Genomic DNA, 17,324 nt, shown 5'->3' with positions numbered 1-17,324 from the left:
ACTCCTCCAAGGGGGAAAAAATCTCTGGCCTGGTTTCATGCATTCCACTCCTCTGTGATCTGGCATGCCCACTTCTCTTAGTCTTTTGTTCCTTCTTTAACTTTCTACTACTGCACTTTCGGCATCTCTAATTCACTTAGGGTAGCCCATAAACTTTTCCAAGCTTCTAGGAGCTATTCAAATACTATAGTTCCTCATTTCCAAAGGTTTTTGCCAGGTTGTTTGATTCTGGGATCCAGAAAAGAAAATGAAAAGCTGCCATACTGATGCATTTCCCTTCTCCCACCGTATCGTTCACTCCTTTCCACTGGCCACTGAATCAGCGTTATCAGAATCTAACACACGGGCTTTGCCCTCCTAGCTTCTGCTAGTACAGGCAGGACACATACCGTCCTGTCCTCAGTACCAAGAACTGTGATTCCTTTTTCCTCTAGTCTCAGCACTTCCCTGACTGCGACTTAACCTTGAATAGGGGATTATCGTCTAGGAAACAGGAGAATTTGTGGAGTTAGGGGCATTACTGTCTTGCACCATTTTTAACTGAGGGGAAATAACCACGTGTTGACACATAGGGGGAGGGCACATTTGCAGGCCTAGGAGAAACTGGGGGTTGGAGATTTGGGGGAATATCAACTCTGAGTTCCAATCACATATGACAGGTTCTTGTTCTTCCCTAATCGAGCCCTTGACTTATGGCATAGCAGACCGGCCCAGTAGCTTTACCATCCTTGTGACCAAAAATTAGGGCTCAGTTTTCTCTGCCTGCTGACTGTAGGAGATAAGTTTCTTAAGATCCTATCAAGTACGCCCTCAGACTTCTCCAGGAAAATTATAATTACTTATCACCATAACCTTCCATCATATTTATCCAGAGCATCAAGTGCTCTCAGCAAAACACATCCAATTCTTTGCAATTACTACCTTACCCATATGTCTATATGACCTTACACTGTGCTTATTAATACAAGTCACTTCACCAATATACTAGCCCAGTTCTTGTTCGATGACTATTTTAACAACTGCATTGCTACCTTCTGTCCAGGACCACAGTCATTACTGCTAGTCAGCTGGAGAATAAGTAGTTGTAAAAATCCATTTCTGGCATCTTCTTCAGGGATTCTTGGATGTTGGGGAAAATTCTCCACAGACTGCCTTTGTTCATACTGTATATCTTAGACTTTTCACTCAGAAAATAACTTTCAGAGTAATAATCTCTCCCTCCAGAGTAAAGGAGGGATTTCTTTACTGTCCACTATAATAAACATAATGTCTTCTTCTGGCAAAGCATAGTCAGGCTAACCATTCACTGCAAGTTCAGAGTGCCCATGCTGGGTCTCCTTTCCTGTGGTACAGCTCACTGTGAATGCAATTTATCACCAGCCTTCCCTGCAGAGCCCTGTGGGAACTGAGCTTGGAGAAGGAGCACCAAGGCCGATAACTGGCTACTGTTAGTGTTCCGAATAAAAAATTGCCCTCTGCATCTGCCATTGTCCACAAAACTTTGGCAGGCTAATTCGCTGGTTTGCACATGAGGTAAAAATCTAAGAATCTTCATAGTTCTTGACCCTGGAACCAATGGTTAAAGTTCAGGTGCTCAGGGAAAAAACAAACAAACAAACAAAAAAAACTCTGAAGTAGATATAAATGCAGGAATTTTAGCAGGACATAAAGTCTGGGAAAGTTCTCTCAAGATCTGCACTGGTGGCATCATGAGAGGAAGCGGGGATTTGAGAGCAGGCAAAGTCGGGTGTGGTGCAGGCTCAACAAGACCTCAGCCAATCCCACAGGGAGAGCTGAAACTCACTCACTTGGAAAGACGGTGCGGGACTTTATACTCAACTATCCACTAGTCACTGGGTGCGTGTTTCCTGGCATGGTCTTAGGATTTTAAGCAATATGAGTCTCTTGCACTGATAGTAATTCCCATTTGCCACAGATGGTAGATAGCTGATGTGCTGGAATAATAAGTCCTTCACTCTTATATGGGATATTGGATAGTATAAGGTTGCCTGTATTAGAAGGGAAAATCCAAGAGGCATATAAATTGCTCCACCCAGAACACTTACATCATTGAGCTTCTAAGTTCATCAATCACAAATCTTTTTTCATGCTAAATTTTCTTGAATATTGTTATTGGCAATCTATAAACCTAACACATGTGCCTTAAAAATGTGGGACCTCACCTACCAAATGCAAACAATGTAACCTAGTCACATGTGCCCTCCTATTAATCTGAAATATAAAAAAAATTATGTCATTGAAAATAAAATCTTAAATACCTACTTGTGCATTGGACATGTTATATGGATTACTGCCTTATCCCTCAAGCGTCATCTTATTCACAATCAATACACTATATTTTCTGCTTTAAATTTCAATTAAATATAATATTTTAGAGATATTAGCTAAAGTGGGCCTTTACGTCCTCATTTTTTCATAATACATCTATCATATTTCATAGTGCTCATAATAATTTAAAATTGTATGCTTATTCAAATACTTGGGATTTTTTTCTGAATTCCTTTGTAGATTTTGAATTTTAGAAAGAGACCAACCCTCTTTTCTTCACTCCTATAATAGTTATCGTAAATACTGTCTACTTAAATATTGCTACTTCTCTGCCTTTTAGTAGTTCCTTTGAGGGTGTTATGACCATGTGGTTAGTGATATGTGTCACCTCTGTGAACATGCACTTAATTGTAAATTTAAGACTCTCCAGAGCATGTTTTTTTTGGGGGGGAGGGGTGGACAGCAATGGGCACCATTAAGAAGAAGAGTGCTCTGTCAACATGATTACTTGCATTACTGTAATGAATCAGCTTCCTCTGTCTCCTTTTGATTGGCTTATTGAGTAAACAATAAGCTCAGGTTTTAAACTGCTGTTATTGGTCACTTGATAGCACAGCATAGTCTAGGCCATCCTGGATGACACCTACACTACACAGGATACCCACACTAAGCCTGCAGCCTTCCTCATAGTATAAACTAAATAATTTTTGAAAGGAACAAAGAATCAGGCTATGTTTACTAAGCAGTGTGTGTAGTTTTCTTGGATCTGTGATGCATTTTTTAAAATGAGACACTTCTCACATTTATCTCAACATGGAAACATTTATCTCAACATTTCAGCACCCTGAAAATACAATAGTAGGGAAAAATGTAATATATTTGTTTATCAAAGGATCATCTTCTGTAGCAAGGGAAGAACACGGTTGGAATGCATGTCTTCGTCAATGCAATTAGCATTGTTGTGTGCCAGAAAAACAAAATGTTCCCAGCTACTGAAACCTCTACATTAACTCCAACCACAGAGATCCTATTTGGTTCAGACCCTAATGAACAAAACTCCACTATCAGTATGAGTTGGTCATAGAGGAGATGGTACTAGTGATATAACAAGAAATAAGATTTAGTCTTTCTATTGTAATTCAGGTAGGTAGAATATTTTAAGGAAATTCCATTTACTTTGGCACAACTGTGCTGTTTCTTCTGCCTACCATCTGCCACATTTGAAAAATTTATATACAACTATGCCTCTGCTTCACTAACCCATTCCAGTGTTGTAGTCAGGGACTGGGTCACTGCCTAACTCTCAGATTGATATCCCACCCCTCTGTCCTCATAGTCAGGTTGCTCCCAACATTTCTGAACTTCTATTATGGTTAGTCAATGCTATTTATTTTCTATCAATAAACTTTTCAAATAGCTATATGTGATTTCTATGTAAATGATTATCTGCATTCCAAACCATTTGCTTTACACAATGTAATCACAAAAGCTCCTTTCTATTCGAGTATTATTACTTAATGTGTGGCCTTTCATCAAGTTGTTTTTGTCACCTTTCAGAATGCATGGCAACAGGCATTTGCAGGATACCCAAATTATAAGTCTTCTTTCATGTTTCCAAACTTTCCTCTGGCAACCCTATGTACATTACAGGCTCCTCCTCCCCTCCCCTTCCCTTCCCTTCCTTTCCCTTTCCTTCTTTTTCTGTGTTTCTGCACAAATCTAAATCACTTTTAATACTTCCACTAAAGAGATCATAATTTATTAAAAATCAAACTAATTTTGTAGTATTTATGCCAGTTTTTAAATCTCTCTCCTAGCATTCTGTTTTCGTGTTGATAATGAATGCATTTGTTCAAGACAAAAAAATTATGGGTTTGAGGGAGGCAGATGAATATAATGAGAAAAATGTGTTTGGCAATTGTGATAGAAGTCAAAAATGTCAAAGATTGAGAGACATCTTTGAGGAAAAAAAAATCACTGTGCTTAATTGAACTTGAATCATTAAGAAATAATTGTCAACCCCATCATGCTTTTATTCTATTGTGAAAGTAGGTCTAAGAAACAAATTATTCAGCATCAGTCGCAAACATAAAATATTTGAACTCTCCAAGATTATTAGTACGCTTCTAGCGAAAATAAAGCACAAATTATCAATCTAGTTTGATTAAAAAATTGAAAGACTTTTGAGCTTGAATATCTCAAGTTTGAAGACATATTGTGACAAATACCATTGAAGATATCAACTATCCAGGAGATTGTTATTAAAGTTGACATTGTCTATACAAACCGTGATTCCTTCACTCTTAAGCCATGCTTTAAATATATGTGTCAATGAAATCTGAATGGATTGTTGTACTTGGCAGCTAACATCACAACTTTCCCATTGGTCAGTAAAGTTTATCCAATTAATAAAACATTGGTATTAGAATAATATTAGCATGTACTTTTACAAAACCTTACTTCATTACTCTTTAGCATGGGGCCAGCTTTTTTAAAAATGCCAAACCAAGTTGAAGAAATTAATTTTCCTTGCATTAATATTTTTTCCTAACTAGCTAAGAATGTCTTACTATTTGTGAGCTAAACTGACATACACATAGACTGCCAGAAGTCAATTCCAAGTTGCTACAGGTGAAGCTCCTTTTCGGAGTTCAAGAAAATTTGCAATATATCATTTTCCTTTCAAGTGAAATTTGGTAATAACTTCTTATTTATTTGAAAATGATAAAAAGGCAATATGTGTATCATGTTCTTAGCAATATTGATATCTTTTTCATAATTTATGTCTCTAAACAACTATAGTTTACTTCTCTCTTCTGTAAGGCTAATGTTAACCTATGTTTGAAAAGTGGAGCCAATAATAACTGTACCATCTACTCACCCCCACAGACAGGAAAAAAAATGCAAACTAACAACACAGCATAACACAATTTGGTTAGGAATATATTTGGATTATGCATTAAAGTTAAGACTTGGGATCAAGACATATTCTTTTTCCTTTTCTTCATTTTACTAACGTCACAATACTTTAGTAAATACTCATAGTTTTGCGTTATTCATAGGTCATCTGATGGGCGAAAGGAGGAATCTGAGGTGCGATTCAATCATGACTCACTCCAGCAGAGGGCAATCACCAGCTCTGATAGAGACTTCCAGCTGGTCCTGGCATAGGCATACCACTCTCCTAACAAAAAAAGCCTACAGCAAAACCTTATAATTAGAAAGAACAACCAACCAATAACAAAGAAACATTGAGAAATCACTTTTTGCTCCTGTTTTGTGATCCACTCACCTAGGGTATTTGTCATGACTAGCTGACCCTTTGTGGACTGGTAAGAGTGTCCACAAAAGCTATCATAAAGGGCAGTGAACCTGGCCTTGGTCGCACTGTTTCTAAAGCCATGCAAATAGGTGGATCTTCAAGAATTTCTAAGAATGAGGGATGTTTATAAAGCTGGTCTCATATAAGTCATTTGACTTTTGTTTTTTCATTTTCCTCCCTAACTCCAATGAATATGGAAAGGAGGTGAAAATTGATGAAGACTAAACATAAAAGTTTGTAACATGAGGGATTTTTTTTTCTGGTTTTTGGTCTTTCTCCTTTACTTTCAATAGATTTTGATAAGTGAAGTCTTCAATCTCCTCTTCCTCCACCCCCTTGCAATTCCTGCAACAGCGGAAGTTGAATACAAGTTAGAAAGTTCTTTACAACATAAAAGGAAGGGATATAATGCCCCAAAATAGTAATGCTCTAGGTATATTCATTCATTTACCCTTACGTTATTATCTGAATATGAGCAGGTTGGCATATAGTTTCCATTCAAAGAGATGTCACAGATAGAAAAATCATGGCACTACATGTCTACGTGTTCAAGATGTGACATTTGTATTCTTTTTACCTCAGTTTCATCTTTTTTGAAATGAGGGGCTTTAACAATAGAATTATGTAAAGCATTTGAATAATCTAACATAGGAAATAATTTGAGCAATTTCCTTCTCAAAGTTAAGTTAAAGAGAACTTAACTAATAATCTGCTCTAAATATTTGAAATTTCTATATGCATATTCACTTATCTTCCAATCCACTTTGCATATAACATTCAGTTAATAATATCCAAAATGTATTGAGTGCTTAGTATGTTCCAGCCATTGTTTTGAACACAGTACTTATTTTGTTTTGTAATTTTCACAACAGCTCAATGTTAATATTATCATGATATTTACAGATGAGGAAGAGAAAGTTAAATTGGCTTAAGGTCCACACAGCTGGTAAACGGTTAAAAAAAAAAAAAAGGAAAAGGGAAAAAAATGGTTAACAAGCTGTGTCCATGATACAAGCCATTAAGGCGCTCACAATGCTGCCTCCTGCCAAGTTGAGCAAAGGCAAACGCCACACTGTTTTGCATTCCCGTTGCCAATACAAGAGTCTATTCCTTTATACTCTGTCAAAGTTAAGGGTCAGCAACAAAGTAAAACATAATAAGGAACAAGCCAGAAGAAAAAGAGGGACACAGTTTTGTCACAATAGAAGAAAATTCAGAAAACAGGTGCTGAACAAAAGTGTCACCTGTTGTAGTTTTTGAATAGGATACACAGCAGTTCCCAACCACTTTGGCACCAGGGACGGGTTTCACGGAAAATAAATTTTCCACAGACTGGTAGGATGCCTGGTGCGGGGGAGAGGGCGTGGGAAACAGTTTCCAGAAGATTCGAGCACCTGACTTCATTTTTGTTATTTTTACATTCCAATATATAATGAAATAATTAAACAACTCACTATAACGCAGAACTGCTGGGAACCCTGTTTGCAAGTTGTTTTCCTGCAATAGGATGGTTTCCCCCAATATTTGCAGCTTCTCCCCATCACAGCCTCAGCTCCACCCCAACCATCAGGCTGTGGATTCTCAGTAGGAGCGCGGGATCTCGCTCCAGCACATGCGCAGTTTACAGTAGGGTTTCTACAGTAGGGTGTCTAACGCTGCTGCGCTGCGGCTGATCTGCCAGGAGGTGGCGCTCACACGGGGTGGGAGCGATAGGGGCAGCTGTCTTCTGAAGCCCATTTTCTGAATCATGCAAACTTGTACCTTAAGGGAGAGTAGAATTTGGACATATAATAGAAAAGAAATGCTCTAAAAAAGGGACATGTCACACACAAGACTCAAGTTTTGAGAAAACTATTAGGCCCATAGAGTTAATTTTGTAGAATTCAATTAAATGATGCCAGATTAAAAGATAGGTTAAGGCGATAATACATTATGTAGCATATATGTTGTAACGGGGTTTTGAGCCAAATGTGACACATAAGAACTGTGGAGCGAACAGTATCCCCTGTTAACCCTATTGAGTGATTTCCCATCTACCCTTATTCCTATGATAATTATTATGTGTCATATGAGCCTTGCCCTATTAGATTATTTTAAAAATCATGTAACATTAAATCCACTATCTTAGCTATTTTAAACACACAGTTTAGTAGGATGTATATCACCTTGATGTGCAACAGATCTGTAGAATTTTTCATCTTGCAAAAGTGTAGCTGTATACCCATTAAACACTAATCTACCCTCTTCTTTTCACCAAGCCCTTGACAACCACCTTTCTACTTTCTGATTCTATGATTTTTAACTACTTTAGATGCTTCACGTAAGAGATACCATGTCAGAGGCACGTATGTGTCTCTTTGTGACTGACCCAGTTCTCTTACTATAACGACCCTGAGGCATGCTCATGTTGTGGTGTGTGCGTTTTTTTAAAGCCTATGTAATACTTTATTGTTCATATACAATAAAGTATACTCTTTCATTATTCAGTCATCTGTCCGTGAACCTTGGTTTGTTTCCACTTCTTGACTTTCGTGAATAATACTGCAATGGACATGGGTCTGTAAACATGTCTTCAAGATCCTGCTTTGAATTCTTTTTGATATATATACATATGTGGGATTGTTGGATCATATGGTAATTCTATTTTTATTTTTTGAGGAAGCCCCATTCTGTTCTCCATAATGTCTACATCATTTTACATTTCTAACAACAGTGTTCAAGGGTTCAAGTTCTTCTGCATTCAACACTTAATTTGTGTTCTTTTGATAATATGATCCTAGTGAATGTGATATATTGTGGTTTGATTTGCATTTTTTAATACTTAGTGATATCGATCAGCTTTTTATATACTTCTTGGCCATTGGTATATTTTCTTCAGATAATTGTACACTAAGGTCTTTTGTCCAATTTTAAAATCGGGTAGCTTATGATATTTTTACTTAAGGAAAGATTGACAGTGTGCCAAGGACCAATTTTAAAGAGGGCTGGAGTAGCTTTCTGAAAAGAAGTTGTAGAGAGAAGTGGCACAACTATCAACTGTTCCTTTCTCATGCTGCCTCACTCTCAAATAACTAGAAAGGTTTCCAGGACTCATGCAGAAAATTTTTGAGAGGTGGCAAAGACTTTGGAAGAACTGTAGAAAGGAGCCATAAAAAATATTACCCTGTGGATATTCATGTCACTGTGGCCTTACCATTAGCCTTGAAATCAACCTTGAGTTTTTAAAAAAATATATTTAATGTAAAACATGCAAAATATATTCTAACAGCCTGCTCCTCAGTTTGGCAATTATTATTTCAAACTGTATCTCAAAATAAAAAGTCTTCAAATATACTACCACTAAAAATGAAGATTCTTTCATGACTGTTTTCTGAAGCTTTCTTCAGTAGTACATCAATGTTGGAAAATACATAAAGTCTGTATCTTGACTTTTGTAGAATCAGTGATTGTTGCTATCAAAATCAGGTTATGACCCAGGACAGCCACCACCAGAGAACACTTGCACAATAGCATCATAGGCTCCGTGCCACAATGATCGGGGAAGGGCAACTAGACATCAGCACTGCTATTTGGTTCAGAGAAGCACCAATTAATTCGAAAGCTCTCTGATCCACTTGAAGAACTCAGCTGGAAATCAAATAAAGCCAACTTAAAAAAAAAAAAAAAGCTAGCATTTGAGGTATGTTGTGTTCTTTCAAGTAGAGTATATTTTAGACTCCAGAACTAAGGGTCATAACTCTTGTCTCTCTCTCATTTCATAGAATTAGAGTTTGACAAAGGTGTTAAAAATAAAATGAGTGCGAATGTCCTATGAAGGTTAAGAGAAAAAATTTTTTAAAAAGTAAAGAGAGATTAAGGCTAGACTTTGGGGTAGGAGAACAACAATAACAAAAATAAAAGCTTTGTGTGCTTTCTTGATTAGTTTCCACTCTTTCCTCTTGGAAATCAAATTCCTATGAGGCTGTTTAATAATAGCCATAAGCCTTAACGTTCAGATTTTGAGTAAAAGAGTTTATGGAATAAGAACTGGTTTAAAAATTGATTTTCGGACCTTAAGAAATTGATTTCGGATTTTTTTGATTTCTTAAATCTTCACTCAACATAATGCCGTCTCGATGACTTCCTCCCTCATCCTGTCAGAAGCATGAGTAGGGCAAATTCAGACACTGACAAGGTTCATTCTAAGAAATTAAATCCCAGAAATTAAATTATTTCTCTAATCTCAGACACAAGGTTGTGTTTCTTCTAAACCTTAAATGACTCTTGAGGGGAGTGGAGTCGCTTTGCAGTATCAGTGGCCTTTTGTCTGGGTGCATTTCTGCTGTGTTGCACAGAGAGGGGAATCAAACCACAAAGAAGGAAAACAAAAGTACTGTGATCCCTCTGAGGGGGGACCGGTTACAGGGGGCAGAGGTGAAAAGGCTGGAACTTGCGGATCATGGTACCAAGAGAGTGAAGCAAGGGACAGGTTACAAAAACTTGCACGGCGTTAGCCTGGAGTCTTTATTGAATACCTGCCTGAGAGTTGCAAGGGAGAATTTCCACAAGGCCAGACAATGAGAAGCTCTTAGGAGCTATAAGCTTAACAATGCCTAATGCTGACATAAGTTTGGTAGGCCTTTACCTTCCAACTAAGTAGACTTGGGAAAACACAATGAAAATTTAGAAAATTGAGTAGTATCTGCAGAATACTTAAAACTTCATAGTAAAGCTAAATGAACCCAACAGAAAAAGCTATTACTCCTCTAAAGCAAACTAAAGACAAAGCTTTGAAAGGCTTAGGTTGATTTTCATACCTGAAAACACAATGTGGACGTAAAAAATGAGGCAAGGATAGCCACTTTCACAAGCAACAGTGGAAACATTGCATATGGTTATAGAGAAAAATTAAAGTCAACTTTTATCTCAGGAAATTTAAATTTCAATGTAAACTACTCACAAAATTAAAAACTTAAAAATTTCTAGGTAAAAACATAAGAGAATATTTGTGGAGCTTGAATTTAGTAAATGTTTCTTAGGTAGGATGCAAAAAATAAAAGCCTAAAATAATACCTTAACAAATTGAACAGTTTTAAAAAATGAAAACAACAATGACAACTGCAACAAAAAATAGCCAGGTATTGTGACAGGTGCCTTTGGTCCCAGCTACTTAGGAGGTGGAGTCAAGAGAATCACATAAGCCCAGAAGTTTGAAGTTGCTGTGAGCTGTGATACCACAGCACTCTGCTGAGGACAGCATAGTGAGACTCTGTCTCAAAAAAAAAAAATGTAAAAAACAAGTCAAAAACTGGAAAAAATTTATTTACAATATATATCCCGCCTAGTTCTTGGAGCCAGAAGACATAAATAACTCATAACTCAATAATAGGACAACCAAAATTTTTAAATGTGCAAATAACTTGAATAAACACTTTATAATAGAAGGTTCATGAATGTCAAACAAGCATGAGAAAATGATTAACAATACAAGCAGTCAGGAAAATGCAAATTTAAACCACAATGAGATACAAGTGCTCATCAAACAGATTTATCTATGTGTCCAAATGGAGAATAAGCATTTTGAGACACTAAGAGCATATTGACATTGTTATTTCGTGTCTCTTGAATCCAATAGTAACAATAAATAGAATAAAACTGTGTTGTTACATGTCTTTGTGGAATTTTCCCACTTGTATTTAGTAATTCATTTTCATTGTAATTCACAGATGTATCAATTTCTAAGAGATTAGAGTTCTGAAAAATGGTTCTTTATTAGAGATATTTTGGAAAACTTATCCTAAATAATTGATAATAGAGGTGTTTGGGCTGCATCAGACACCAACAAGTCACACCCCTTGGAGAAACCGGGAAGCTGAAGGAAGGTGCACTGGGCCGACCTGGCTCAGTCTTTAATGTCTCAATCCCCATTTGATTTCCCATGAAGACAGAAACCACAAATAATTGCTTTGACTATCACATTGTCCCCTACCCATATGTTACTACACTTTATGTTTATCACGAGAGGTGAAAAGATTGTAGAAAATGTGTGTGTCTAATTCCTGGTGAGAGGAAGTTTAAAAACAGAAAATATGGCTAACCTTGGCATTGATGCAAGCATGGAGACCAGATATCGTGCTGATACTCCAGATGGCCACAAATTTACAAGCCCAATACACAGTCCTGTGCTTCCTTATAGACTGCTTTGTTACTATACCAGTTGCTGAACATTAAATTAACATTATGTTGTCTTTGTGTGCTGTGATGATCAGACCTTCACTAACTAAAGAAAGCACAACATAAACCAAAACAATGCACTGATCGCAAAGTGTGGACTATTCAAAGAGGGCTCTGATCTGAAGAATGTATCTTTTTCAGTGTAAAGCAAAAATAACTCCATTTGTTGGACTCCAATTTCATTTACTGGATACTTTTTAATGAAAGAGCAGCACCAATTTCACACACACCCAGACACATGAATAATTTGACCGCAGTATACTCAGCATATGTTAGACTTAATGGAAAATGCGATAAATGTTATTTATTTATTTTTCTTTTTATGGGCTGAGGAGTAAGATGGCACAGAAAACAAATGAAACATAGAGAATTGTTATATCCCTAATGGTATTACTAAATGATCAATAACAATTAGACAAAACAAAGTCTCATAATTATATAAAATAGATATACATATTTAACCTTTAAATATTCTCTGTAGCCTAACTTACTAGCACAGAAGGGTGTGAATCAATGTATTTTTTTTTTCATGTCTAATCAAGATTCATTGGATTTACAGGCTCTATTTGTGGAAGTATCTTGAAAACTTGCCCATGGTCAAAGGAAACTTAAATCTATATTTAAAAAAAAGAAAGAAATTTTTATAAGTCTCACTTTGCAAACATAATCTAGAAATTAAATACACATATGTGAATAGATATATGTGGACCTAGAAAGGATGTTAATATATAAAAACACCTTTTGATTCTTGCCCCAACCCTCCCTTTACCACCACTAAATAAACTTACTCTATCAGTCAGTATACAGTAAAAATTTTCTGAAGAGTCAGACATATGGGTTATGCTTAAAATAGAGATTTTGCTCATCCTCTGTGCCAGGCAGTGACTATTTTTCCTATAAAGTATCAGATGCAGAATTTAATATTTCTCCCACAGAGTTGATTAAAATTCATATTTATAAAGTGGTAAAATGTTTATATAAAATTAAATTTCCTGGAAAACACTAAACCCGTGTACGTGGGTAAAGCATTATTTTTCTGCATTTATTTCTTCTAATTACGTTTCAGTGGGATTGTATTTGGCCTCAATTTTTTGAGTAAACTTTCTAGTTATCTAGTGCTAAAATATGTCTTATTCAATTATAGGGTTTTTAATTTCCTTCATGAAAATAGTATGTAACACTCAGGTTATTGAATTACATCAGTAACTCAAATACAATACAATATATATACAATATACATTAAGTATATGTAAAATAGAAGTTTATATTAAGTATTGTACATATGTAATATTTGAATATGTGGAAGACTCCAGTGCAATTGTTAACCATCATGTTTCCTTTGCCTTCCATATTCTCTATTATGGAAAACAATCCTATTATTAATATGCAATATACAAAATTGTTGAGAGAATTCGAGCTTGGAAAAAAGTGCTCATAATAAGTGCTACATATGTGTTTTTGATATTATAGTTTTCACGTCATGTAGAAAGCACCTGGATTTTACCACCTATTTCTATTCAGTCTTTATCAGATGGTTACACTTTTTTTCACCATGAATCTCAAATCAACGTGGATTATTGTGGCTTCGCTGAATTTAATTTCCGAGTTTAACCTTAGCTTAGTTTGTTCTTCTGTTTCGGCTCTTCTGTTTTCACTCTCTGGAGTGTTCTTGATTATAAACTCCTTATCCTTAGACACATAAACTCACTTGCTAGAACAATTACATGTGGAATTCAACCTGCTATGGTTTGAATGCTCCTGTCTCCTCCTAAATTTATGTGCTAAAATTTTAATTTCAACACACTAGTGTTGTTGGGGGAGGCGGGCTTAATGGGAGGAGGACAGGTCACAAGGGCTCTGCACTCAGTAACGGGTTGAGCCACTTACCAAAGGGCTATGGGAGTGGATGTGCTGCTCTCTTGCTTTTCCGCTGTCCTGCTACATGAGGAGAAGCGTTCCTCTGCTCTAGAAGTGCCATGTTCAAGGCCACCTCTTGGAAGCACAGATCAGACCCTTTCTGGATGCTAAACCTGTCAGACTTTGATCCTGAACTTCTCATCCTGCAAACCTGTGAGAAATACAAGTCTGTTCTTTACAAATTACTCATTCTCAGGTTTTCTGTAATAGCAGCCCCAAATAGACACAAGCTACGTGAGCCAGATTGAGAACCTCAATTAATCACCCGTTTTCTAAATAAGACACAGAAATTGCAGCTATACAGAGAGCAGAATGCAAACACAAGCACACACACAGCTGTTTGTACTGCTGAGTTAATTTAACATAGAATTCCTGAGTACATGTTGTATGCCAGGGATGTGTATCCGTACTGTTAACTGTACACGGCCACTTGAATACAATGCTCAGGGTGGTGTGAGCCTTACTTTCCTCATCTGTGGTTGAGCAAATGCCAAGAGCAGCATTTATGTTACCAAGGATCTCTGAAAAGTAAATGAGGGAGTAGGGGAGATCAACACAGAGCCTGGGACACATGGAGACGTATAACAAAGTTATAGTGTGTTATAAAAAGGCCTGTCCTCAGTGAACTCAGAGTCTAGTCATGATACATGGATAATGAATACATGAAAGTTTATCACTCAAGGAAAACAAGCATCATCTATACTCAGAACTAGTCAAAGAATAGTCATATGGAAACTTGAACTCAAAATTGAACTTAACTTAGGTCAAGCCTATTTCCTAAGTAGGTTTAAATAATCAAAAATCAAAATGTATCAATAAGAAAAGCTTAACACTTCAGTAGCTTTGGAGATTAAAAATTGAACATATATGACCTTTTCTTTTAGGTGCACACAAATAAAAATAGACATGTTTCAATATCAAAGTATAATTACAATCTCTTTATTAAAGGAAACTATGGGATAGCCTTGGTCTAATATTATTTAAAAGCTTATCCAGACAGACAAGGTGGCTCATGCCTGTAATCCTAGCACTCTGGGAGGCTGAGGCGGGTGAATTACTTAGCTCAGGAGTTCAAGACCAGCCTAAGCAAGGGTGAGACTCTGTCTCTAAAAAATAACTGGGTGTTGTGGCAGGGGCCTGTAGTCCCAGGTACTCGGGAGGCTGAGGCAAGACTTACTTGAGTTCAGGAGTTTGAGGTTGTTGTGAGTTATGATGCCATAGCACTCTACCAAGTGTGACAAAGTGGGACTCTATGTCAAAAACAAATAAAAACAAACAAACAAACAAAAAACTTCTACAAACCCTGAAACTGATGTAACTGAGATGGTGACTATAGCCTCCACCCTATACCTGAAGAATTGGCTCTACCCTGCCATGGGGTAAGTTGAATGTATGTAATTTCTTCAGACTTTCTTAACAGCTCCAAAAAAATAGGTAACATTGTTGAATGCAGTGTTCAAACATAGTCAAGTCTTTTATTGTAATTAAAGATAAAAATGTTTATGAGTGAAGAGTGAACACAGAAAAATTAACTTAATGATATGAATCACATAGGGCATATACTGTATTTTTAAAACTTTGTTGATATTCATCTATTTTGGGCAAAACACATCTGCAGTTCAGAATTACAAGAGAATTTTTTTTGTAGCTGTGCAGAATGGACCCTAGTAAAATTTTGTATTTACAGCTTAGTACATGTATAAGAAACTGAAAAAAATACACTCTTCAGCTTTCTAAATATACCTTTGAAAAGTAAATATTTGGGGGACACAAATTCGGAATGATTCTTAAAACGAATGTGCAAAAAAATGAGCTGTTTTCTTTCACAAACCTCTATTTATGAATTACTCGGAAGAAAATAACAAAAACAATTTTATGGTTGGGGTTCACCACAACATGAGGAACTGTGTTAAAGGGTCGTGGCACTAGGAAGGTTGAGAACCACTGTTTTAAGGCTGTGCTTTCTCCCTCTGAAAGTCGAGGAGTTTGGAACCTTATGCATCTAAAATGTATAGAATATGTAGGGTACAAGGAAAAGGATGGGTCTTACCGTGTTGCCAATGACCGTGTTACAGAGAAACATTCTGAAAAATCAGGCACATTCTCTTTAAAAATGGAAACATGTTCTCCTGTCATTTGTCCTTTCCGATTTTACATTGAAAGGCCAGCTTATGATTCCTCATGTTTATTTGAAGACCTGCTCACCAGAGGGAAAGGCAGTTAAGGACAGCAGGACTCAGTTCCCTGCCTTCCTTTTGTTTCTATTTATGAAAAAGTGTGCTTTGTAGTCTAGATTTTCAAAGGCTCCTGAAAACCTTTCACTTGTGCCCGTAAGCACCTTTCAGGAAAGCACACCTTCCCTGGAGACACTTGCAAATACCAGGTCTGTTGTAAAAAGCACCGAAGACAGAGATTCGTGTGCTACATTAAGAGGAAATCTACTTGAAACGTATCAGTGGGTCAGGAAGAGCAACTGAGGGAAATGGGAAGAGAAGAATAGCTCTTTCTGTTGAAACAATCCTTTCTACCCAACTGATGTGTCCATAATAAGACAATCAAGGCATGTTTTTTATTCCTCCATGACAATAAATAGCAATGAGTTAAATGGTGAGACATTAGAATTGCACTTGTCTATAGCAAAAGTATAAAAGTTAATCTGAATTTCCCGAGTTGGCCAAAGTTGTCTGGAAATACTGTTGTAACACACTTTCTGGAGAGAATTTTATTTGCTTGCAACTTTCAAAAACACTACAAACACAACATCAACTTTTCATCGCTGTATTTTGGAACCACCTTCACTGATCAGAAAGTGAGATTTATGCAAAGGTCTGAAAAAAGGAAAACTTTTATTTTTAAAATAAATTTCAATAAACTTTGGCTTAACTTCCTGCAAAGGTCACATAAGGATTAGTTTAAATTTCAGGTCAAGAAGCAGCTTGCTTCCGATTCCACCAGCAGCAATTGAAGCATACCTAATAGAATCACTATTTTAAACACAAAGGTTAAACACGGCTGCCTTTTGACAAAGGTTAAATGCCTATTTACCGAAGTTAATGACTTAATAGCATTTTGAATACCATTCTTTATTTAAAGGTTACTCACAGATTTTTGACTTCTGTTTTCTCTCCTAAAAGGAAATACTCATTAGGATCCAAACAATTATCTAATTGTTAATTTGTTTTGATCTTATTTATAGTTCTTCAACCAGAGCATTATCTGTTTTGATTGCATGATAATTTCTTAAAGCATTCACAGAGAAAAGTAATTAAAAAAGAAAAATACTGTTTCAGGGAATTACTACTCTCAAAAACATCAAAAAGGAGAGGGATAAAGATTTTAGAAAGATATCTAGGGCAGAAATATAATGCTTGGGGGAATACTTTCCAAAAATGCGCATGAGACCAATAAATAATCTGAGAGGTTCAATAGAAAAATCACTCAGGTGATTATACTTACATGAGAAATTGTGAGAGAAATTGCTACACAAGGGCACAGCATATGGTCAATTTGGCATTTACTTTCAATGCCATTTTTAGCTAAAATGATTATAACAATTTATTGCATATAATGCGTTAAGTAGAAA

The sequence above is a fragment of the Otolemur garnettii genome, unplaced genomic scaffold, assembly GCF_000181295.1.
Source record: "Otolemur garnettii isolate 467f Iridium unplaced genomic scaffold, OtoGar3 scaffold00150, whole genome shotgun sequence".
In the NCBI taxonomy this organism is placed as follows: Eukaryota; Metazoa; Chordata; class Mammalia; order Primates; family Galagidae; genus Otolemur; species Otolemur garnettii.
The sequence above is the reverse complement of the archived record's forward strand: the minus strand, read 5'-3'. Positions refer to the sequence as shown.